General features: G+C 47.8%; 1 pseudogene; it reads left to right on the top strand.

Moving 5' to 3' along the window:
* The first annotated feature begins 917 nt into the window (after positions 1 to 917).
* Positions 918 to 9,533, top strand: LOC100413068 (DNA-directed RNA polymerase III subunit RPC10 pseudogene; annotated as a pseudogene).
* The last annotated feature ends 12,217 nt before the right edge of the window (positions 9,534 to 21,750 follow it).

The raw sequence follows: 21,750 nt of genomic DNA, 5'->3' as shown, positions 1-21,750 counted from the left end.
AAAAGGGGGATCATGGGCTTCCGTCTCTTTCTGAGACGTTGGTCATGATAGGTCTTAAATCTTGGCATCCTGGAGTTCAGGGCGAGATAGAAATTGAGTTACAATTGCCTTAGGTCCAGCAGTCAATCTGGGAGCCAGCATCTCTTTTAGACATGTGCATGCAAGGTAGAAGGGCTGGGGTTGTAGCTCACTAGAAGAGGCTGTGTCTCTGCTCACCGCTAGTGGGAAGAAGGAGAAGCAGAGAGGTAATCGTAGTATCAGGAGGGCATCGTGGAATTGTGCTCAGGGGACCTCACATCCTCTGGTCACACAGTTGCTACAATGCCTGTTGACACCTCCAGTTTAAAACCAGTAACCTGACTGGTTTCCAGGAAAAGAAGGAAGAGCTAGGAAGTTCCCACTCTGCCCTCAAATTCCTTTCCTGTTTACCATGTTATCTTTTAAAAGTTCTCAAATGGTTAATACCAAATTTATGTTGGTTCTTTCTTTCTTTCTCTCTCTCTTTCTTTCCTTCCTTCCTTCATTCTTTCCTTTCTTTCTTTTCTTCTTTCTTTCTTATCTTTCTTTTTTTTTGAGACAGAGTCTCACACTGTCACCCAGGCTGGAGTACAATGGCAAGATCCCGGCTCACTGCAACCTCCATCTCCCAGGTTTATGCAAGTTTCCTGCCTCAGCCTCCAGAGTAGCTGAGACTACAGGCACACACCACCACATATGGCTAATTTTCTGTATTTTTTGTAGAGACATGGTTTCACTATGTTGGCCGGACTGGTCTCGAACTCCTGACCTTGTGATCCGCCCGCCTCTGCCTCCCAAAGTGCTGGGATTACAAACATGAGCCACCGCATCCAGCAAGTTCATGTTTCATTAAAATAAACAAATAAATAACTAAATAACTGGAGCCAGCAGAGTCTGAGATGCTGCTGCTGTTCTACCCTGGCTGTGGGAATGGGCTGATCATAGAGGAGGGACAGCACTGCTGCCGCTTCGCCTGCAGCACATGCCCCTGTGTGCACAACGTCACCCACAAGGTAACAAATCGGAAGTACTCAAAGCTGAAAGAGGGGGCTAATAGGCTTGGGGGAGCAGCTGCCCGGGAGGATGCTGACTCTACCGCAGGGCCCTGTCCCAGAGGAGAACTTCTTCATGCTTACTGCATGTAGCCTCAAACCCGCTCTGCAGATGAGCCAAAGACCACCTTCTACCAGCGCTGCAGGGCTCAGTGTGGGCACCACAGAAGGGAGCAGGGCAAGGATGGCCCAGCGGCCCGAGCAGCTGCTTATCTCGGGGTAGATGCTCAGCTGGGAGTATGTCTCATGTGTCCTGAGGGTCTTTGCTGGAGTGGTGGAAAGCTAACCCTTTTGAGGTGAAGAGCCAGGGTGTTGGGGAATGCGGACTATCTACCAGTCAGAGCGGATGAAGTCATTGATGTCCAGGGAGTTTTTCTGTGTGGGGTGGAGACCCATAACTAAGTATGTCATGTTTAAAGAAGTCCTGTTCATTTTTTATTTTTCTTTTCTTCCTTTCTTCCTCTTTCCTTTCTTTTTTTTTTTTTTTTTTTTTTTTTTTTGAGATAGAGTTTTGCTCTTGTTGTCCATGCTGGAGTGCAATGGTTTAATCTCAGCACACTGCAACCTCTGCCTCCCAGGTTCAAGCGATTCTCCTGCCACAGCCTACGGAGTAGCTGGGATTACAGGTGCCCACCACTACACCTGGTTAATGTTTATATTTTTAGTAGAGACAGGGTTTTGCCATGCTGGCCAGGCTGGTCTCGAACTCCTGACCTCAGGTGATCCACCTGCCTCAGGCTTCTAAAGTGCTGGGATTACAGGTCAGAGCCACCGTGCCTGGCCTCTCTATTTATATTATTTATTTATTTATTTGAGATGGAGTTTCGCTCTTGTTGCCTAGGCTGGAGTGCAATGGTATGATCTCGGCTCACTGCAACCTCTGCCTCCAGGGTTAAAGAGATTCTCCTGCCTCAGCCTCCTGAGTAGCTGGGACTATAGGCAGGTGCCACCATGACTGGCTAATTTTTATTATTTTGGTAGAGATGGGGTGGCACCATCTTGGCCAGGCTGGTCTTGAACTCCTGACCTAAAGTGATCTGCCCGCCTCGGACTCCTGAATAGGCTGAATAATCCCAATATCCTGGGATTACAGGAGTGAGCCACCACCATGAACCACCCTGTATGGTCTTTAATGTGGATGAGCAAATAAAGCAACATCCCCCTCCATGCACTTGCTATGTCAATTCTTCCCCTCCTTATCAGATAGGGCAGGCCCAGCCTGGAGAAAGTACTGATCCACCCACATTAGGCACACCTGTCTTACGGCAGCTGGCTGAGTGGGCTCTGAACAACATTGACCTTGACAGCAGAAATGTGTCATCTAGGATGACTGTTGATTTTGTCCAAATAATGTATGCCTCCTCCCCTCTCCCCTCCCCATTTTTGAAGGCCTCCAAAGAGCTGCTTGGGCTGCCGCCTGCACTCAGAGGCCAACCTCAAGTTCCTATTCCGCCTTGGACTCCCCCAGGCTATTTTGACTTTCCCCTCCATCTGCTGAATGAAGTCTGAGCTGTAATGCACAAGGGGCTGCCTCTTCTTCCTCTGCAGCTTGATTAGTAACTAAGGAGCAAAACCTTGAGCGAGAAAAATAGAGGGGTTGGGGCAGAGATAACCTTCCAACTGGCTTGTTTGATATCTTTAAAGCAATTAAATGGCACCCTTCCCTCTGTCAGCAGTTATTAGAGAGACAATAGGTGACAGGAAATTAAGAAAAGGAACAGGACAAAGGGCCAGGCCAGTGTCCAGCCCTTTCCATGGGGAGGGGCGGCCTGGTTCACTCTTGCCAAGAGAAGTTTAGTCTAAGAACTCCACAGGGAAGACACAACTCCCAAATAGGTCATTATGTCTCTGAATGACTTAATAAATTAAATGGGAGAAATTTACTCTGCAATCAATTTAGTGAAAGTAAGTATTGCAATTAAGCCTGGAGGAAAGCAAGAGAGCCCTGGGGGGAGGATTGGATGTGTTTGGGAGTGTTAGATACCAATGCGAGCATCCAATGTGGTTTTTATCATCTTTTTGGGAATGCCAGGGTGAGGTTTGTCATCTCTATTGATGAGATAAGGTCAGTGCTCCTACCGTGGAGGATGTGAGATTTCTGGGAGTGGAGGAGGCGGGGCAGGGGAGAAGATACTCAGCATGGTGATCATAGTACCTTGACTTCCTGGGACACTCCTGTTTTTAGCTGTTCTTACCCTTGTACCCCACAAACCATCCACATTTTACTAAAATGGAAATGTCAGCATGGAAAAGCCTTTCTGATACCATGGGTCCTGATGTGTAGTTTGGAGAATATGGAATATAGTCATCCTATCGCTGTTTAAAAATTGAGGGCTGGGCACAGTAGCTCATGCAGGTAATCCCAGCATTTTGGGAGGCTGAGGAAGACGGATCACTTGAGCCCAGGAGTTTGAGACCATCCTGGGCAATATAGTGATAACTCATCTCTACAAAAAAATTAAAAAATTAGCCAAGCATGGTGGTGCACACCTGTAGTTCTGGCTAGTTGAGGGGCTGAGATGGGAAAATCTCATGAGCTTGAGAGGTGGAGGTTGCAGTGAGCTCAGATCATGCCACTATACTCCCGCCTGGGTGATAGAACAAGACCCTGTTTCAGAAGAAAAGGGGGGGCATTTGACATAATCAATATAATAGTCTTTCAAAAACACGGGAATTCAAGTGAGGATCTTTCTTCCTCTCTCTCCCCCACCCCCAACAGCTATAAGTCTGGCATGGTATGTCACCATTTTTCTCTATTAGCAGCCTCAACCCTCAGGGAATACACTGGCCAAGTGGGTGAGTAGGCATTAGAAACTCTTTGGAAACCACCCCCAAACAAGTCTAGGATCAGAAATCGTGGTTAGAAGACACTGTGATCTAGATATGATTCCTTTTTTTCCTTCTCTCTCCCATTTTGGCAGAAATGCATATAGACATAAAATCCTGGAGCCGGAAGGGATCCTTAGACAGTCTCAGGTTTCTAGCCTACGTCCCATCATTATCCAAGTAAAGATACCAGGCTTAGAGAGGACAGGTGACTTGCCCAAGGCCATCCAGCAAGGGAAGCCCAAGGCCACCCAGCAAGGGAGTGATAAAGTCAAGAGTCGAATCAGCTCTTCTGAATCCCGGACTCATGCCCCTTCCTGCACAGGGTATGAGCTGGAGGAGAGGAGTCCCCAGCTTCTCCACTGTCTGTCCCAGCTCTTCTCTGGCAGTACATTCTTCCTAATAACCACCTCCCCGCTGCTCTTATCTGATCCAACTCCTCTTTTTCGGTGCCATGGTGACAGAGTTGCAAAACTTGAGGCTGTCTCCTGCTGTGACTTTTTCCAGAGTGTGTTTCCTGGATCACTAATTCTCAGAGCAAGACGCTCTGTAGAAAAATCGGCTGGGTGTGGTGCCTCACGCCTGTAATCCCAGTACTTTGGGAGGTCAAGGCAGGTGGATCCCTTGAGCCCAGGAGTTTGAGACCAGCTTGACCAACATGGTGAGACCCCATCTCTACTAAAAATACAACAATTAGCCAGGCATGGTGGTGTGACCTGTAATTCCAACTATTCAGGTGGCTGAGGCACGAGAATTGCTTGAACCTGGGAGGCGGAGGTTGCAGTGTGCCGAGATCACACAACTGCACTCCAGCCTGGGCAATAGAGTGTGACTCTGTCTCCAGAAAAGAGAAAGAAAAAGAGCACAGGCAACTCTGGGGAATGCTGCACAGCTGGGCATTCACCCTGTGTCCTGCAGATACACACACACACACACACACACACACACATATATGTATTTTGAGACACGGTCTCACTGTGTCTCCCAGGCTGGAATGCAGTGGTGTGATTTTGGCTAGCTGCAACCCCGACCTCCCAGGCTCAAGCCATTCTCCCATTTCAGCCTCCCAAGTCGCTGGGACTATGCCGGCTAATTTTTGTATTTTGTATAGAGATGGGGTTTTGCCACGTTGCCCAGGCTGGTCTTGAACTCCTGAGCTCAAGCGATCTGCTAGCATCAGCCTCCCAAAGTGCTGGGATCACAGGTGGGAGCCACCGTGCCCAGCCTCACATGCTTGTTATAATATCCACTATGTGCAGGGCACACTGAGTGTTTCACACACTTTTTTATCTCCTTAATTCTCTCAACCTTTGTGGCATATGCCTTTATCATTAGTAACATTGGCATTTCTAGAAACCTTTCAGTAAAGACACCTGTTGATTTTAATTTTTTTTTAATTATTATACTGGGATACATGTGCAGAAAGCACAGGTTTGTTACATCGGTATACATGTGCCATGGTGGTTTGCTGCATCCATCACCCCATTAGACGTTTCTCCTTATGTTATCCCTCCCCTAGCCCCTGACCCCTGGCAGGCCATGGTGTGTGATGTTCCTCCCTGTGTCCATGTGTTCTCATTGTTCAACTCCCACTTACGAATGAGAACATGCGGACCCCCAGTTGATCTTTAACCCAGTGTTTCCCAACTTACTTAGCCATGGATTCCCTATGAGTAATTTTCCCTAGAGTAATTCCCTGAGTAATTTCCACTACATATTCTGTGCTTATTGTGTGCCAAGCACTGTGCTAGATGCTTTCTATTAACTCATTTAATCCTCGCTTGTAATCCTATGAAGCACCCTCAGCATTATGAATCCCCCCTTTTGTGAGTGAAGCAAGTAAGGCACAGAGAGGTTAAGGACCCTGCCCCAGGCCACACAACTAGCAATGACAGTTTAACTACCAAATCCTGAGCATAATTATACAGAGCAACAATCATTGGCGAATCGGGCTCCCACCCTCCTTAATCATTCTTAGAGGTTTATTACAATAGAAGAGAGACACTCCCCTCCCCTGATGAATAGCTGCAGTTGTTTGTTGTTGCTGAGACAGTATCTCATTCTGTTGCCTAGGCTGAAGTTCAGTGGCACGATCACCACTCATTGCAGCTTTGAGCTCCTGTACTCAAGCGATCCTCCCATCTCAGCCTCCGGAGTAGCTAGGGCCACAGGCACACACTAGCATGCCTGCCGAATTAAATTTTTTTTTTTTTTTGTAGAGATAGGGTCTCACTCTGTTGCCCAGGATGGACTTGAACTTGTGGGCTGATGTGATCCCCCACCGACCCCAAGCTTCGAACCTCTGAAGTGCTGGGATTACAGGTATGAGCCACTGCGCCCGGTCCACAATTGTTTCAAGCCCTTCTTCAGGCAGTTACTCTCCCATCCTCAGAAAGTCTTTGTGGCTGACTTCTGGATTGTTTCCAGGTTCTCTGAGGCTCTGACAATCATCCAGGCCTCCTAGAAGAACCCTTTTCCTCTCCGTTCCATAATGACCCAAGTGACAAGAAGTACCTGGTGCTCTCCTGGTGTGTGTGTGACTCCCCGCTACCACCCACCACCAAAGGCCGAATTGCCTGATTAGCCTATTCAGAAGAGCGGCCTCTTCCCTAAAAGAGGAGCTGCTGCTGGGGAGATTTATAGACTCACAGCAGCAGAACGCCCCTCTGACATCACCTGTGTCAGGCTTCCAGACAAGGCTGCTACTCGGGAGAATCCCTGGGAGTTTGAAAACCAAGGGTGCCCTGGCTGCACCCTCAGTGATTCTCATTTCATTTTTGGCATGGGGCCCAGATCATTTTCAAGCTGCCGTAGCTGATTTCCATGTGAGCTAGAGCTGACAACCACTGAGAGTTAAACTCTCTCGTTTCGGATGTGAAGGAACTTTAGATCAGGAGGGGGAGAGACTGTCCCGGGTTAGGCCACAAGCAGCTCAGGAGCTCTCCTCCTCCAGGGAGGAGGCTGTGGACTCATGCTGCACTCCATCAGCCTGGGAACCCTGTTCCCTGGGCAGAGGGCACTCTGAGCAGGGTTTGTGCAGCCGTGAGGCCTGGGAGTGTCTGTTCCATGAACAGATGGAACCAGAGTTTTCTCTCTCATAAGGAAAATCCCCTTCAATTCCCTCTCTTCTCCTAGTGAGATAGCCGGGTAGACACCTCACCCCGCTTCCCTTTGGCAGGATGTACTGTCTCCTGTAGAATGGAGCTTGTAAAGGCCAAATGGGCCAGAACCAGTAATTAGGTTCTTCATTGTAATTAGATCAACAAAGGTCAGAATCCAGTTTAATTATGGCCAGAGTTGACCATACTGGCCTTTTTCCTCTTGGGGTCTGTGTTCCTGTGTGTTGCCAGCAGCCGGGTACCTGGGTGAGGCTCCTACCCTGTCCTATCTGCACAGAGAGCCCCTCCTTGCTCTGGAAATTCTCCTCAATGCTCTTCTCCTCGTGTTCGTGACCCAAGCGGTAGCTCCTCCCTAACGGGCCACAGAATATTTAAAATTTAATAGGGCTTTGGGGAGGCACAGACCCACAGGAGAGGATTTCCGAGTGAAGATGTTGGCCCAGCGTTGTCAGGGGTTGGGGGTGGCTGGGTCTTCATGCTGAGCGGCCTCTCATCTTATCACAGAGCCTGTTTCTCTCTGTCTCTCTCTCAGTCAGGAATTTCTGTGGCCGAAGGGCCTCTACCCCCCAGAAGAAGCAAACACCAGTAGTGAATCCTGCCACTGCTGCTGATACATTTCAATTAAGTTTCCAAAGAGGTTGCAGTTCCTTAGCTGGCCCCAGGGTGGGGTGAGCGCTCAGAACTCACCTCCTGGGGCGGCCGCTGTGAGCTCCGCACCAGGCCCTGGAGGATGGGGCCCAGACATCCACCCCAAGGTCTTTCTCTTTTCACTTTCCTCCCCATCCTCCTGCCAGACAGGGGATGTGATGCTGTCCTGTTAGAATCAGGATGATGGCAGGGCCTTGGAACCCAGATTCTGGCGTTTTCTGTCTCCCCTTCTCACGGGGGCTTTCCTCTCTTCGGCAAAGATAATCTCCTCTGTCTGAGATCAGGGTGCCTTTCTTGGGAAGAGCAGGCATAAGATTGCTAGAGACCCAGGTGAGAGGTCATTAAGGGCAGATGTGAATTCTGCAAAGGGAGTGGATTCCGTAAAGACAAATGGATTTGGAAAACGGCCTTGAAACCTATGGTGGGGGCGGGGGGTGTGTGGCATTGAGAGTTTGGAGGCTGCATGCCAAAGCTGCAAATGATGCTTTTGCTGAGTGCTACAAAAGTTTCTGCAAGGCGGAAAGGGTGGGTTTTCCTCTTTGACACAGAAGGTGACTCCTTGGAGCCCATGGGCATCTGAACGGGTTTCAGTCGCAGGGCCAGGAGGTTCAGCCAGGTGAGGCCTGCGTGATAAGACCTGGCCTCTTTCCAAAAGTAAGAGTTCCCTGGTGGCTTCTTCTTGCTCCCTTGCAGGGGAGCCAGCTTGTTGGCTTTGCTTGCTGGTTGGGCTGCCAGTCCTCAAGCTTCATGGTACCCACCTGCCTGAGGCCCCAGAGCAGATGGCCGGCCTGGTGAGGGGGAGTGGGAGGCCCCCTCCCACCCAGAGTCATTCATGTGTCTCCTCTCCCCCTCACAGCCCAAAAACGGCTGCTCCTCCTCCTCCTCCCTCCCTCCCCCTCTCCCCCCTCCCACCTCACTCTCGAGCAGCCAGATCTGACAGATTGTCCCTGTGCATGCTACTAAAACCTAATTTCTCTGTACCACTTCAGACACTCGATCTTTCTCCCTGGCAAGATCCTTTGACTTGGGGTTGCAAAGCATGACAATTGTAGCCTTTGTTTCTAGCCTGCTGGAGCCCTGGACTCTGTTGAATAATTAGGTTCAAGGCTTAGGAGGTGTCCTACTCCCAGTAGAGATGGGTAAGGACGTCGTAGGATGCTAACATGACCTGACAGAGCAGGGGACTGGGGAGATGACGCCTGGCCTCACAGTGTGATCCTGCAAAAGAGCTCACTTTAGTGCTCCTTCAATCATAAGCCCATTTAAACAGAATTTAAACAATTTTTTTTTGAGATGCAGTCTCATTCTTGTCGCCCAGGCTGGAGTGCAATGGCACCATCTCAGCTCACTGCAACCTCCACCTCCCAGCTTCAAGCAATTCTCCAGCCTCAGCCTCCCAAGTAGCTGCAATTATAGGCACCTGCCACCACACCCAGCTAATTTTTTGTATTTTAGTAGAGACGGAGTTTCACCATGTTGCCCAGGTCTCCAACTCCTGGCCTCAGGTAATCCTCCCACCTCGGCCTCCCCAAATTCTGGGGTTACAGGTGTGAGCATCTGTGCCTGGCCTATGCAATCCCAACTTTAGACTGTGTCTTCTCAGAGCAAGGGAACTCAGAAGCCTACCCCAGGCCTGAAACCCTTTGCCAGTGTTCAGAAATCATGCAGGGCAGTAGTTGCTTCAATGTCCTCTTGCCCTTTGCAGGCCTTTCAGAAATCCAGTGTTTGTTCATGTTCTTTTCTATTTAGGAGAGAGGCTATAAAGGGTTGTCATGTCTGAAACTGGTTTTGTTCCTGTTTCAGTATCTTGTCACAAAACTGGCAGTTGATCACAAAGCAACTAATGGTCCGTGACTTCATGAACATTTGATGCAGTTCTTTTTTTTTTTTTAGATGGAGTCTTGCTCTGTTGCCCAGGCTGGAGAGCAGTGGGGTGATCTCAGCTCACTGCACTCCATCTCCCGGGTTCAAGTGATTTTCCTGCCTCAGCCTCCCAAGTAGCTGGAATTATAGGCACAAAACACCATGCCTGGCTAATTTTTGTATTTTTAGTAGAGACAGGGTTTTACCATATTGGCCAGGCTGGTCTCGAACTCCTGACCTCAGGTGTCCACCCGCCTCAGCTTCCCAGAGTGCTGGGATTACAGGCATGAGCCATGACGCTTGACCAGATGCATTTCTTTAATGGGATGGGAGGGAGAGTAGCTCTGTAGCCCTGAGTAGATAGACACTGCCTAGTGGGCTCAAATTACTCATCCTGGTTAATTTCTTCTAAAATTACATAACTCTATAATTTGAGGTCCAGATAGTATAATAGACGCTGATCTTTAGTACAAAGCAGTTGAATGATTTGTTTGACCAGTAAAGTCTTTTTATTTAAAATTTTATTTTATTTATTTATTATTTTTTAGACGGAGTTTCGCTCTTGTTACCCAGGCTGGAATGCAATGGCGCGATCTCAGCTCACCGCAACCTCCACCTCCTGGGTTCAGACAATTCTCCTGCCTCAGCCTCCCGAGTAGCTGGGATTACAGGCACGCGCCACCATGCCCAGCTAATTTTTTGTATTTTTAGTAGAGACAGGGTTTCACCTTGTTGACCCGGATGGTGTCGATCTCTTGACCTCGTGATCCACCTGCCTCGGCCTCCCAAAGTGCTGGGATTACAGGCGTGAGCCACTGCTCCCGGCTAAAATTTTATTTTTATCAAGCCAAATGGTAGGATTAGACTTCTGACGAAAAACAGCCAACTATGGCTGGGCACGGTGGTTCATGCATGTAATCCCAACACTTTAGGAGGCCGAGGTGGGTGGATCACAAGGTCAGGAGATTGAGACCACCCTGGGCAACATGGTGAAACCCTGTCTCTACTACAAATACAAAAAAATTAGCTAGGCATGGTGGTGTGCACCTGTAGTCCCAGCTACTTGGGTGACTGAGGCAGAAGAATCGATTGAACCTGAGAGGCAGAGGTTGCGGTGATCACGCCGCTGCATGCCAGCCTGGCAACAGAGCGAGAATCCGTCTAAAAAACAACAACAAAAAAACCAGCAGACTCCTGCTTCATTTTTCTCCACTTCTGATATATTCCCTAAGGACAAAACCTTTCAATTCTTCGTTTTATTTCTTCTGTGACTGAATTTCCCTCTATGTTTTCTAAATGGCACACTTCCATATCTATTCCTTGATCTTCCTGTTTCGGACTCTTTGGGCTTCCTATGAAAGATCCCAGCTCAGCACTTACACGATGAACTCCCCCTACTCCCTTTCCTCCCAATGCAGTTACTGTGCTACTTCATTCCCATGCTGCTGTGAAGAAATACCCGAGACTGGGTAATTCATAAAGAAAATGGGTTTAACTGACTGCACTCTGCATGGGTGGGGAGGCCTCAGGAAACTTACAATCATGGCAGAAGGCACCTTTTCACAGCGTGGTGAGAGAATAAGTGCCCGCAGGGGAAATGCCAGATGTTTATAAAACCATCAGATCTCATGAGAACTCGCTCACTGTCCCGAGAATAACACAGGGGAAGCTGCCCCCGTGATTCAGTGACTTCCCACCAGGTTCCTCCAACCACCTGTGGGGATTATGGGGCTTCTAATTCAAGATGAGATTTTGGGTGTGGGGACACAACCAAACTGCATCAGTCAGCAGCCTTTTTGCCAGGTCAGTGGTCAGTGTTTGCATTACTGTAACAATGTAAACATTATCTATAGCTGACCCAAGCACTATGCTTTGCTGGTCTCTTTTTCTTGTAGACTCTTTTGTTTTCCCTGAAGTTAATGATTACCTCTTTGTTTAAAAAAAAAAAATTATTTTTTTTTTTTGAGACAGAGTCTCACTCTGTCACCCAAGCTGGAATGCAGTGGCATGATCTCGGGTCAATGCAACCTCTGTCTCCTGGGTTCAAGTGATTCTCCTGCCTTAGCCTCCCGAATAGCTGGGATGACAGGCATGCACCACCAAGCCCAACTAATTTTTGTATCTTCAGTAGAGACAGGGTTTCACCATGTTGGCCAGTCTGGTCTCTAACTCCTGACCTCAAATGATCCGCCCGCCTCAGCCTCCCAAAATGCTGGGATTACAGGCGTAAGCCACCATGGCCAGCCCTCACAAGTTTTTTGACTTGCCTTTTAATGTACCTATTAATGAATGATTCATTCTTAAATTCTGCAGAGTCAAAAAACTTCTCTAACTTTATTCAACATATTGATTTTATTTATGGCTTGGAGGCATTCTTCCTGGAGAGCGTTATCCTTCTGCTCAATCTAGACCAATTGTTCTTGAAATCACTGCACAGCTCTCATCTCAGAATTTCTCTTCACCATTGCCCTGAGGATTTCTTTTTCTTTCTTTTTTTTTTTTTGAAATGGAGTTTTGTTCTTGTTGCCCAGGCTGGAGTGCAATGACGTGATTTCGGCTCACTGCAACCTCTGCCTCCCAGGTTCAAGTGATTCTCCAAGTAGTTGGGATTACAGGCATGCACCACTACACCCAGCTAATTTTTTGTATTTTTAGTAGAGATAGGGTTTCTCATCATATTGGCCAGGGTGGTCTCGAGCTCTCAACCTCAGGTGATCCACCCACCTCAGCCTCCCAAACTGCACCTGACCTCCCCTGAGGATTTCTTTCTTGCTTCCCGGTGTTTGTCTTCTGTTTGCTTTCTCTTTCTCTGTCTGGCTTTCTTCTTTGTTTTGGTGGAGCATCACCTCCAGGAGTTTCTTGAGAAAGGATATGTGGTAGCCAGCCTCCAAGATGAGCCCTAATACACCCCATCTCCTGGTATTCACACCCTGCACGGCCCCTCCCACATTGCACCAGGATTGATCTGTATGATCAATGAATATGGTGGATGATGGTGTGTCACTTCAGAGATTAGGATATAAAAAGCACTGTACCTTTTATCTTGGAGGATCTCTCCTCCCCGCCTTCCCTTCCTCTCACCTCCCCTCTCCTCTCTTCCCCCTCTCCTTTCAAGGAAAGGTGGTGAGCCCCGTCTTGAGCAGTCCTATAGGATGGGAAGGTGGAGCCTCCAGCCAACAACTGCAGGAATGAGCTTGGAGGTGGATTCTTTAGCCTCTGTCAAGACTCAGATGTCCCCATCCAAACCTCATCTCCAATTGTGGCTCCCATAATTCCCACGTGTTGTGGGAGGGACCCTATGGGAGATAACTGAATCATGGGGGAGGTTTTCCCCATACTGTTCTCGTGGTAGTGAATAAGTCTCACCAGATCTGATTGTTTTATAAGGGGTTTCCCCTTTCACTTGGCTTTCATTCTCTCTTGCCTGCCACTGTGTAAGACATGGCTTTTGCCTTCCACCATGATTGTGAGGCCTCCCCAGCCACGTGGAACTGTGAATCCATTAAACCTCTTTTTCTTTCGAAATCACCCAGTCTCATGTATGCCTTTAACAGCAATGTGAAAACACTCCCTCATGACAAATCCAAAACCAAACCACCCAGTGAAGCCACTGCCAGCTAAGCCACTCTCACATTTCTTTGTCATAGAAAATAGATAATAAATGTCCATTTTTAAACCGCCATAATATGGCATGACTTGTTATGCAGAAACAGATAAGACAAAGGTAAATCTTTTCGCACTGCGCTCATGTAAAAATGTCTTTATTATACCCTCACTTCTGACTGACGGTTTAACTGTGCATCGAAGTCTGTTCACCCATGGGAAATGCTCTTCCCTCACACTCTTAGACATTTATCCATTGTATCGTGGCTTACAGTGTTGATGTGCGTGTGTCCAATGTCTTTTCCCAAAACCTTTTAAAATCTTGTCTTCATTACAGTTGTTACAAAATTTCATCAGGCTCTTTGGTGTGAATAGATTTTTTCCTTTGTCATTTGCTTGCTTTGCATTCAGTGAGCTCCTTTAATCTGGAAACATATGTCTCTTATTTTTAGAAGATGTTGTTACATTAATGTTGTTTTTAATTACTCCACTTCTGTTGTCACTGGTCTCTCTTTCTGGCACTTCTGTTACTCAGACCAGTTCTCTGATTCCCTTAGCTTTTCTCTTTTATTTTCTATCTCTTTGTCGTTTTGTTTGACTTTCTGGGTGATATTTCTAACCATTCTATTGAATTTTTAATTTCAACAATGGTATTTTTTTTTCTTTTTTTGAGATGCGGTCTCACTCTGCCACTCAGGCTGCAGTGCAGTGGTGTCATCTGGGCTCACTGCAACCTCTACCTCCCAGGTTCAAGTGATTCTCGGGCCTCAGTAGCTGCTGGGATTACAGCTGTGTGCCATCACGCCTGGCTAATTTTTGTATGTTTAGTAGAGATGGGGTTTCACCATGTTGGCCAGGCTGTTCTTGAACTTCTGACTTTAAAGAATCTGCCTGCCTTGGCCTCCCAAAGTGCTCAGATTACAGGTGTGGGACACCATGCATTGCCTCTATTGGATTTTTTTATTTCAGCTCTTGTGTGTTTAAGCACTTGTTCTGGTGTCTAAACACTCTCTTTTTGTAGCCTTCTGCTCTTGTTTCATAGATGTAATATTTTAATCTCAACTTTCTACAAACTTCAATGATTTTTCACTTTCTTCTACTTCTTGATGATCTGTTTCCTTTATCCTATTTATTTATTTATTTATTTGAGATGGAGTTTCGCTCTTGTTACCCAGGCTGGAGTGCAATGGCGCGATCTCGGCTCACCGCAACCTCTGCCTCCTGGGTTCAAGCAATTCTCCTGCCTCAGCCTCCCGAGCAGCTGGGACTATAGGCGCGCACCACCATGCCCAGCTAATTTTTTTATTTTTAGTAGAGATGGTGTTTCACCTTGTTGACCCGGATGGTGTCGATCTCTTGACCTCGTGATCCACCCGCCTCGGTCTCCCAAAGTGCTGGGATTATAGGCGTGAGCCACCGCGCCCGGCCTATCCTATTTATTTTTGAGGATTTATTTTAGTTTTCTTTTACTTTTTGTTCATGTTTTCTTCATCTTATTGATTTTTTTCTGTCTTTCAAGATTTTCCGCAGATGTCCTTGACTAATTATATTTAACAGCAAAGCACTGAAATGCTTTTTGGAGGCTCTTTGTACACAGGTGTGGCTGTCATGTGGTGAATTTACTAAAGGATTGCCACATGGAGACCGGATTACTTGATCCGAGAGCCTCCCTTAAATTCTGATTGTTTTTATTGGTCTGGCAGCTTCCCTAGAATCCCCCAACCTGGCTCTGCAGTTTTTTGTTTTTTAAGTTATTTGAGGCATCTCCTGCCATAAACGAAGGGATGGAAGATCAGTATACCAGCCATCATCTGATACAAGTAAAGAAGGTGAGCTTAAGGTCCCATATCCTTTTTCTGATCTGTGTGCAGACTAACGGTCCAAAGCAGTACTCTGGTCCCCAGTGCCCCTGCAGTGGTCCACATTCTCTTTATTCATCTTCGTAGCCAGTTGGAAGTGGATTCACATCAGGGTTTTATGGAATACAGTGTAGTTACCATCTCCCCAGAGAAAGGGCTTGGACCTGATGAGGAGATGGGGTAGGGATGAACTGGGTCTCTCGTGTTCTCCATAGTGCGACTTCAGAAACACATTCAGCACGCTGACTGCCACCCTGGGGAGTGTGATGAAGTAGGTGAAGGCCTTCCACGTGCTAGCTGAGCCCTCCTAGCCATGGGCGCCACTCTATGTAGGCTGCCTCAACTGAGGGTGGGACCAACCCTGCAGGCGAGAAACCCCAGACACAGCAGCTGCTGCTGTTTTCAACGCTGACCAGCTCCGGCAGCTTTATGAACCTGGCCATCAGTGCTGTGTGCCAAGTAGGAGAAGATGGTTCAGGGTTTCACTAATTAGTATGAAGATGTTCATTTAATCTCCCCCCACCTTCCAGTGGACCTGTATCCCTCAGAGCTTGATTGTTTCAACCATTTCACAGAGTAAACCTTGTTTTTTGTTTTGTTTTGTTGTATCTTGGGGTAGAGGAGGCTTCACAGTGTGAGGGAGTGGATATGAGTAGCTGTTTGTTATAAAGCCATTCGACCATCCTCCTCTTTCCCATCCTACCTGGAGCCTCCAATTCCTGGATCTTTTTGGAGTTCTGCAGCTTTCTTTCGGGCTGGCTTTACCCGTTTAATCTCGCATTTTCTTTTCTGTATTCTGCAAGTCACTTAAATCCTTGTCACTTTCCAACTTCCAAATTTTGTTGGCCCTTCCTGGTCATTTCTTCTGTCCTTCTCTTTTTTCTGAAGTTTGCTTTTAAAAATATCTTCACCGTCATTTCAGAGGCATTTGGAAGGAAGAAGAGAAAACTACATGTGTTTACTCTGCCGTATTTAACCAGGTGTCTTAAAAGGTAGTCTGCACTTGGATTTTGTTGCTCTGTGTGTGTGTGTGAATGTTTAGCTTTTGTTTAATTGTTTTTAACCAGATAAGCGTTATTGGCTTGGTTAGCTTTGGACTTAGTTATCGACTTGGGTAGCTAAGTGTTACTGAGTCTGGATCAGCGCACTCCTTGGTTCCCACGTAAAGGATGGCTTAGTGCCTACTTTGTAGCTCCCATTCATTACTTAATCTGGTAGTGGTGGGAATGGTGGCCACTGAATGGTTCACCCCAAAGTGGAATTGCCATAGTGCGGATCTTTTCAACCTGGACTGACCTATTCTCTGCCGAGCATAACCCTTTTCTGGAAACTGGGACTGTGACTGGCAAAGTGGAATGGCTCCACCAGACATGTGGAGTTGTGATTTCTTTCCAGTTAGGATACCTACAAGTAGCAGGCGCTTTTCACTTGGTCTTGCAGGGCCAAATGATGCGATTTTTGGACCATTTCTTACTTCTTGAAATGCTCTTCCTCAAACCTTCCTTCTAGATTGTGCCTTCTGTTTTCTTCCCCTGCCTCATCTGTCTGTATATTCACATAACCAAATCTGCTTGAATAAGAACCGAATCCATCCACGATATAGACAGAGGGGCTATCACGGGAGCACAGAGGAAAGGCTTCTCCCAGCTTTGGGCTGGAGGTGGAGGCACTAGAGACGATGTTTAGGGCAGAGGCTGGAAGAATGAGCAGGAAAATCGAGAGTAGAGAAGGAACTTAAAAGCCTGCTGAGCAGAGGGAACAGCATATGCAAAACCCCCGAGGCGAAGGAGAGCCTGGCGATGGGGAAAAGTCATGCTGATTGGGCCACAAGGTCAAGGGGGAGGGAGGGCAAGAGTTGAGGCTAGGACCCAGACTCCCAAGCTAGGAGTCTAGGTTTCATGCTGAAGGATTGTAGTGGGTATTTTGAGGATTCTCACAGAAAATGATGTGATCAATTTCTGTCATGGAGATAACTGGCCTGAGTATAGGATAATGGATCAAAGGAGGGTAGCCCTGGTTAGAAGAGGAGGGGCCGGTTCAAAGGCTGTCGGAGTGGTTCAGGAGAGAGCTGCTGAGGGTTGGGCTTAAAGCAATGGGTGTGGGACAAAGGCCATGAACTGAAGGGTTCCAGAGGGAAGAATCTGGAAACCTAGTGGCTTCTTAGATTTAGGAAACAAGGGGGTGGGGGTACAGGAGGGAGATGGGGATTCCTGGATCTCTGGCTTCAGTGACTGGATGTTCACCAAGAGAGGAAAAAAGGGGAGGAGCACACACCCCACGGGCAGAGAGGGTGGGTTCCGCTGAGATTCGGATACCCACAGGATGGCTGGAAAATAGTTTGATCTATCACTTGAGTTACGTTGGGAGAAAAAAACTGGAGTTAGACATTTAATAGACATTTAAGTTTGGGACGTTCAGTTTTTTGTTGTTGTGGTGGTGGCGGTTGTTTTGAGACACGTTCTTCCCTCGTCCCCCAGGCTGGAATGCAGCGCTGTGATCACAGCTCATTCAAGCCTCAGCCTTCCCAGGCTTCCCACTTTAGCCTCCCAAGCAACTAGGACTACAGGTGTGCACCACCATGCCTGGCTAACTTTTATATTTTTTGTAGACAGAGGCTTTTGCTATGTTGCCCAGGCTGGTTTCAAACTCCTGGGCTCAAGCGATTCCTTCTACCTCAGCCTCCCAAAGTGCTGATTTTACAAGCATGAGCCACGGCACCCGGCCAAGTCTGGGAGTTATTATCTATGGGTGATAGGTGGAAGGGAGAGAGTAAATGAGGTCACATAGAAAGAATGTAAGGGTGAGAAGGAGAGAGGGTGGGGAATGCTGACATTTAAATGATGTCACACATACACACACACAGAGTGAGAGTGAGTGTGTAGCGGAAAGGGAAGCCTGACTGGCAAGAGGAGAGAGGGTCTCACAGGTAGGGGCATTAGGGAAGTAAGGTTATGGAAAGGAGAACTGAAAAATCAATATGATATTGAACATCCAGGATGTCACTGGGGCCTGGCAAAGTGGCATGGGCAGAAGGCGGATGGCAGCGTGTTGAGGAGTAAGGCGGCTTGGATGAGAGGTGGTGGAGATAGCAAGTGGAGTCAGTTCTTTCCAGAAGCTTAGTTGAGAAAAGGATGGAAACAGCAATGGTTAGAGGAAAGCATATGGCTGAAAGCAGTTTTTAAAAGGTGGTAAATGTTACCACCGAGTGGTATACAACATATATATATAATGAGAGAGAAAGAGAGAGAGACAGAGAGAGGGAGGCAGCAAGGGGGGCTTCCTTTGCATTGTGTTTGGAGATGCTCATTCAAACAGGGAGTGACCGCAGGCGTTGGCAGCGGGTGGGTGTGGCGGTGGATGTGGGTGAGTACTGGGTGCTTGTGGAAGGAGCAGGAAGAATTTGAGCGCTTTCTGTGTCTCGGGACCATCCATACAGCAAATTCTTTCTGGGCATTTGCTCAATTCCAGACCCTGCATTTCTTGCTGGGAATAGGGAGATGGAAAACACCACCCCAACCTTCAGAAAGCGTACTGCTCATCAGGAAGCTAGACATAGGTTACCAAAAAATACTGGGGGACTCCTGCCCCAGCGGAGTGGGTGTCAGGAGGTGGCTCTAGGGCTCACCCCAGAGCCAGATCTGAAAGGATGAGAAACCATTTTTTTGGGTGGGCAAAATGAGAAGGGGGTACATGGCTGTGCAGCTTAACCACAAATCTCTAAGAGGCACCTCGCATGCCTGTCGGGCCCTGCACTAGTCACACTGGGTTCAAGACCAGTAAGAGGCCACTCCTGCCGAGCGGTATACAACATCCAGTGGACGAGACAAGCAGATGGTTTTGATGTCATATGCTAAATCTGGGGATGTCGAAGGCAGTTTCTTATAGAAGGAAACAGAATATGAGAGCAGGAAAGGCAGGCAGGGCAAGGCCTTAGGTGCATTGCATCCCACAAAAAGATATTTTGAAGTTCTAACCCCTAGTTCCTGTGAATGTGATCTTATCTGAAAATAGGGGTTTAGGCCAGGTGTGGTGGCTCAAGCCTCTAATTCCAGCACTTTGGGAGGCTGAGGCAGATGGATTGCTTGAGGTCAGGAGTTCACAACCAGCCTGACCAACATGGTGAAACCCTGTCTCTACTAAAAAAAAAAAAAAATTTGCTGGGCGTGGTGGTGGGCGCCTGTAATCCCGGCTACTCAGGAGCCTGAGGCAGTAGAATTGCTTGAACCTGGGAGGTGGTACAGTGAGCACTGAGGCACTCCAGCCTGGGTGACAGAACGAGACTCTGTCTCAAAAAAAAGAGAAAAACACACACCAGTCAAGCACTGGGTGATCCTCTTACACAGACGCAGCCTCTATACAAACGTGGTGTCGGGCCCTCCAGTCTTTCTTATAGGTGGTTGTAGCTTCCTAGAAATACACCCACTTCCTCCAAGTGTACCCAGTGACTTGATTTCCACAGCCTCCTCCCCATCCCCGGTGCCCGACCTGCTCTGTGAGACTCTGGACCCATCTGTGTGATCTTCCAGCCTGCTCCTTCCCTCCTTCCCTCCCTCCCTCATTCCTTTCACGGGAATCACCATCTTTGGGGGATACATTGTAAGCAGATAAGGCCACGTGCTTTGCTGACATCAGTTACTACTCCATCTTCCTCTTTCCTGTGCTTCTTCTCCCTCCCCTAGGATTAGAAAGAGGCATCTTCTGTACTAATATTTTAAAATTTAGGCACAGAAAATGAAACATTCAAAGACTTGGGATCCCACTGCAAATTGCAAATGAAACAGTCCTGTGGGGGTTATTCCCCTTTCTACCCCTCCTCCCCTAGTGGAGATGGCCTGAAGTCCACAAGCAATCTGTATCCAAGCTCTCCTTTAACGCTCAGAGGCTGGCGCTGCCCCCTTCCTCTTCCCCATGTTGCCAATGTCACCTGTAATGACTACGGAGAGTAATGGATGTATTTGGGGATAATAAACCTCAGCTGCTTTGGAACCAAGACCAAATCCTGTTTCCATGCAAATGCAGTTTGTAATAAAAGGCTGCCAGGATGGAAGTACAGGGGCTGCTCTTCCCAGCAAATTGCTCCCTTTGACAGAGCGTTCTTCAAAGTTATCTCAGGAGTGATCAAAGCAGAGCAGCGCAGCAGCTGTTGAAAGGGTTCGCCTCTAAAGGATTTGGATGTGTGGCCACTTCTGTTTAATTAACAAGTGACAAGGCGGCAGGGAGCTGTGCAGGGTGGCTTAAATATCGTAAAACACGAGGTAGGATAGCAGCACTCCTTTGCTTTCTCAACATAGAATAGGCAAAGCCATATTCTAAAGTAGCATTTGAAGTCGTATGTTTCACCATCCCACCTGGCAGAGTGAGCTCTTCCCAGATTCTCAACTCTGAAGTGCACAGAGATTGGGTGAAGGAGGAGGAGATGCAGATACTTGCTGTGCGCCATCTCTGTGCCTGGCCTGACCACAGGACTCAGGGGGCAGAGTCCCATTTAATCCTCAAAGAACACGGAAAGCTGTCTTCCTGGGAGGTATAGCTTCCCACCTCCGCTCTGGAGAGGTCAGAAACCTCCTTAAGTTCTCACAGCTGAGTAACTAACGTGTAATTGGAGTCACTTTCGGAAACTCCAGTTCTTTTTTTCTCTAAGCTTTATTGAAGTGTCTTTAACAGATACAACTTGTATATATTTCAGGTGTATAATGTGATGATTTGCTTTTTGCATACGTTGTGAAATGATTGCCACAATCAACTTAATGAGCACATTCATCACCTCACAGAATTCCCTTTTCTTGTTGCTGTTTTGTTGTTTCTGTTGTTTCGAGACAGAGTCTCACTCTGTCACCCAGGCTGGAGTTCAGCGGCTCGATCTCGGCTCCCCACAACCTCCACCTCCCGGGTTCAAGCCATTCTCCTGCCTCAGTCTCCTGAGTAGCTGGGACTACAGGTGCCCACCACCATGCCAGGCAAATTTTTGTATTTTCAGTAGAGACTGGGTTTCACCATGTTGGCCAGGCTGGTCTTCAACTCCTGACTTCATGTGATGTGCCTGCCTCGGCCTCCCAAAGTGTTGGGATTACAGGCATGAGCCACTGTGTCCAGCCTACCTTTTGTTTTTAATGGTGAGGACACTTAAGGTCTATGCTCTCGAAGCCCAGGCTCTTTCCCTACTTTCCCTGGTCATTGAAGGAGCACAAGGAGAGAGAGTCAAAGTTATCCCCGAAGAGGGAATATAATTACTTCCAGGGTAATGGATGGACCCCAGCACTACCTGAAAACAGAACTAGGGTTCCAAGAAGCAGAGTTGAAGCAGGACAAGACCCCTCAGGGCTCTGAGTGTCAGAGGTGCTTCTGGAGGAGGGTGTGGTCCAAGAAGTGGAGAATAGTGCTTGGTGGGGAAGTGGCAAACAGATGGTCCCAGCACCGTGTCAACTTCATTCTCCTGACCAGCTGTCACTAGGATAATGTGCCCTAGGCTGGAAAGGGAGCCAAAGGAAGGAGGGGAGAGAAATTCAGACATAAACATGAGCTTCTGGAGCTTCATTATTTTTCATTCTCCTCTTGCCTCTACTTCTAAATGACAGTGGTCTTCAATGGGTACAGACAGCAAGCAAGAGCCTCCTGAGTAGCTGGGATTACAGGTGCCTTCCAAGCGAGAGACTTTCGAGTCAACCATGCATGTCTCTGTTACCATGCGCAGTCTCGCTCTGTCACCCAGGCTGGAGTGCAATGACGTAATCTAGGCTCACTGCAACTTCTGCCTCCCAGGTT

Source organism: Callithrix jacchus, chromosome 5 (genome assembly GCF_049354715.1).
Source record: "Callithrix jacchus isolate 240 chromosome 5, calJac240_pri, whole genome shotgun sequence".
In the NCBI taxonomy this organism is placed as follows: Eukaryota; Metazoa; Chordata; class Mammalia; order Primates; family Cebidae; genus Callithrix; species Callithrix jacchus.
Note: the sequence above shows the minus strand (reverse complement) of the source record. Positions and strands in the feature narration are given on the sequence as shown.